The 3,982-nt window shown below is 33.0% G+C and overlaps 1 long non-coding RNA gene across 1 annotated transcript; it reads right to left on the reverse strand.

Annotated features, from left to right (window-relative positions):
* Positions 1 to 339: 339 nt before the first annotated feature.
* On the reverse strand, positions 340 to 2,600 carry LOC103593416. Its single transcript, XR_550750.1, has 3 exons — positions 2,573 to 2,600; positions 2,344 to 2,430; positions 340 to 423 (listed from the first exon to the last, which is right to left on the reverse strand). It is a non-coding gene; the product is annotated as an uncharacterized LOC103593416 (long non-coding RNA).
* Positions 2,601 to 3,982: the final 1,382 nt, after the last annotated feature.

Here is a 3,982-nt window from a genome sequence, read left to right on the forward strand (position 1 = left end):
TTTTAGATGTATTAGTAAAAATTCTCAGTTTGAATCATCAAAATGGCAACTAGAGGGTGAGAATAGGAACATTAACTGAGCCTCACTATGCTTCGCTGTTATGCTGTGCAACCTTGTTTCTTTTCTCAGCCATTAGTTTTTTGCTTATTATATTACATTATACATCTTCACTTGTTTTGTTGATTTAATAAAGATTCTCCCTACTATTCTGTATACAATACAAATATACACAATTTGTATATATTTGACTTTTGCTACATATCTAATTATATACTATGGAAACATATATTCATCAATTTAATTTATATATGACAATTACCACAAAATATTCACCATTACCTGTAGTGTGTTTGAAGAAAGAAAATATTCCCAGCAATAGTCCTTTTCATATCGGAAACCACGTTGCCTAGCTTCTTCCCAGCCCTACAGGACAAAGAAATAAAGAAATCTATATTCAACAGGGATTAATATCCGTAATATACAACTCAAGCAATTACACAGTAAAAAAATAAATAACCCAATTAAAAATTGGGCAAAGGAACTGAATAGACATTTTTCAAAGGAAGACATACAAATGCCCAACAGGGATATGAAAAAATGCTCAACTTCACTAGTCATCAGGGAAATGCAAATTAAAACCACACTGAGATATCATCTCACTTCAGTTAGACTGGCTGTAATCAAAGAGACAGAGAATAACAAATGCTGGTGAGGATGTGGAGAGAAGAGAATGCTCCCCACGCTATTGGTGAGACTGTAAATTAGTACAACCACTATGGAAAACAGTATGGAGGTTTCTCTAAACAACTACAGACAGATCTTCCATACAATCCAGCAATCCCACTTCTGGGTATATACCCTAAGGAATGGAAATCATCATGTTGCAGGGATGCCTGGCACTCCCATGTTCATCGCAGCTCTGTTCACAATAGCCAACATATGAAACCAACTTATATGTCCATCAATGGATGACTGGAAAAAGTAAATGTAGTATATATATATATACCATGGAATACTACTTTGCTATAAAAATGAATGAAATTCTCCCATTTGCAACAACATTGATGAGTTTGGAGAAATTTATGTTGAGTAAAATAAGCAAAGCACAGAGGGATAAATACCATATATACTCACTCATAAGTGGGAGCTAAGGGAGAGAGAAGGAAGGAAAGAAAGACCACAGTGGTGCGTTGCACTTGCAGAGCAAGAAAACATACCTAGGGAGACAAAGTGGAGTGTGGGAAGGGGGATGGGGAGGGAGGTCGGGGATAATTGGGAGGATAATTGGGTGGGGGACTTGGGGTATAATCACAGTTTGCGGTAATGGGCATGCTGACAGTATGGATCTGGCCATCACACCTTAGGCACAAGTGGTGACAATTTGCTTTGTACTCCATGAATATTCATAACAAATAAAATAAATAATAAATAAATAAAAAGAAATAAATCTATATTGCTCCTCAAAGTAAAGATTGATTACGAGTTTTTATCTTTATTTTAATAATAATTTAATCTTCTACTGATATTTCTTTTTCTTTGTAAAAACTTCCAAGAATTTTCAGATTTACAAACTAAAAAAAAAAAAAACTCCCCATGATCCTAGTTAAGAGATAATCACAATTGAAGTTCCAGACCTTTATACAAATAAGTTATATAGTGATATATTCATTGTGTTTTTCACACAAAATGGCATACTATGCATAATGTATTAATCAATCACCTTCACAAATGTTTTTTTAAGCTACAAAAAGAAGAAAATGGGAAAAAGGGAAAGACAGGCAAAATAAATTCAAAAGAAAAGACACGTAAACTTTCCCAAAATACGCTGTACAAAACAAACTAGAGCTATACTAAAAAGTTACCGCCTCTATAAACCAATTACATTAAATTTTGCAAAGATGGATGATAAATGTTTACCCTTGGATAAGCTAGGTTTTTGGAACAGAAAATGTCTCCCCAATCTGAATTATGTGCATGATTATTATACTCTATCAAAATGTCAATTCTTAATACAGAGGTACTTTATTAATGAATAGGAAAGAACTGTCAGGAATGGCAATATGACAAAAATATTAAGGAATAATACTAAATATAAAAATTGTTCACTTGTTCTATTCTTATCAAAACACACTTTTTTCCCTAAAAGGGTAAATGTAATGAGCTATTACAAAATTGAGAGAATTACGATTTTTTTTTTCAAATCTTCACCTAATTTTAATATTCTCAGCAATTTATTCCTGATACCTGTAATATAGATTTTAAAAGGTTATATGTGTTCCTGTGGTACTGTTAGCTTCGCATTTGAATAATCCGTCACAATCCAGAACTTTTTTTTTTTTTAACCTCAAATGCATTGACAACTGTCAAGTGGTCACTTTTAGTATCCTTTGCTAATTCCTTTCTTCTTGCATCTGCGATCTTTTCTTTTCCCTTAAAAAAGTAACAAAGGCAATTTAAATTGCTCAGATGCTATAATAGAGAACAGCATTCCAATAAAAAGCTAATTAAAAATGTATCTAAGCAACAACTACTTTCTACATCTAAAAATGCCTAGCCTTCATTTCTTTCTTACCAATGGAATGACAAAGGGATCTTTGAAGCGGAGACTAGCAGCAATAGTGAGTACTGGGTCTAAGCAACAGAACAGAGCCCCAAAAAGAATCATTTTCCCAATATGTGGCTCAACTGGTAACCGTGCTAAATGGACTCCAAGAGGTGTCAATTCTTCTTGTTTATCCAAAGCGTTCTGTAAAGAAAGACTTTATATTTAAAACAGACATTGTAAAGCATTATGTTTACAGCTATCTTTGTTTAATTAAAAGAAGTAACAGTCCACTGTGCACTCTCTTAAGCCCAAATACCCTAATACCGTTCAGCTTTGGTTTTCTTCATCAAAACATAAATTCTGAGGTCAGCAAAGGTTAGAAACTTATTTAAACAAAAACAAAATTATCTACAACTTGGCTTTACTGTAAATGTTAGGAGAGAAATAAAAGAAATAACGAACTAGCAAACTTTCAAATAAAGAAAATCACCCAATAAAGTATGAATTGTGAAAAAACAAAAAACAAAAAAAGAGACACTGTCATATATTTGGAATATGCACTGCATAGCCACTAGATTCTAGCAATTTAGGTGGCATAAGACAAGAAGGCAAGAGATAAAGAACATATCTAAAACCCTGGAAAATGGGAGTGACTTCTGCTCGGATTCCCTAAGTAACTTGGTCCAACCATCCCACAAAGGACAGGACAGCTAGAAAAGATTGAAGACACTGAGAAGTTAATGTAAGAATTGCAAGTCTAGGGTTTGTGGAAGAACAGATGTCCAGGAAGGTGAGCCTAGAGGTTAGGGACAATTTTCTTGGCAGAAGCAACATATATCTTCCTGGAGGAAGTTATCATCCTAGGCTTCACATTTTTATGTACAAAGCATTGTGTAAACAGACTTTCCAGTACACAATTAAAATAACCAGACATACCAGAAGATACAAACAAGAAATAATAAAAAACAGAATCTATAGCATCCCATCAGACATAGAGTTCTGTTAAACATTTTTGAAGGAATTACCCTCGGTCTTATAAAAACTCTTTCAGAGAAGAGAAAAAGAAAAAAAAAAGTCATAATACACCCAACTTTTGAGGCTAGCAAAATTTTGATACCTAAATATACAAGGGACACTTGAAGAAAAAAAAGCTAAACAAACTTACACACAAAAATCAAAAAACAAATCATAAGTAAATTGAATCCTATCAAGTTAGGTTCATTTGAGGCATGAAAATTGGTTTAACATTTGAAACATCAATGTAATTCAATACATTAATAAACTAAACAAGTCATATCATAATCTCTTCATCAGAAACAGAAAAAGGGTTTAATAAAATTGATTACCCATGCATAATAAAAATTTTAGTAAACTAAGAATACTTTCTTAATGTTGTAAGAGCTTCTGCAAAAAATATCCAACAAACATCATACTCAG

Source organism: Galeopterus variegatus, unplaced genomic scaffold (assembly GCF_000696425.1).
Source record: "Galeopterus variegatus unplaced genomic scaffold, G_variegatus-3.0.2 Scaffold1343, whole genome shotgun sequence".
In the NCBI taxonomy this organism is placed as follows: domain Eukaryota; kingdom Metazoa; phylum Chordata; class Mammalia; order Dermoptera; family Cynocephalidae; genus Galeopterus; species Galeopterus variegatus.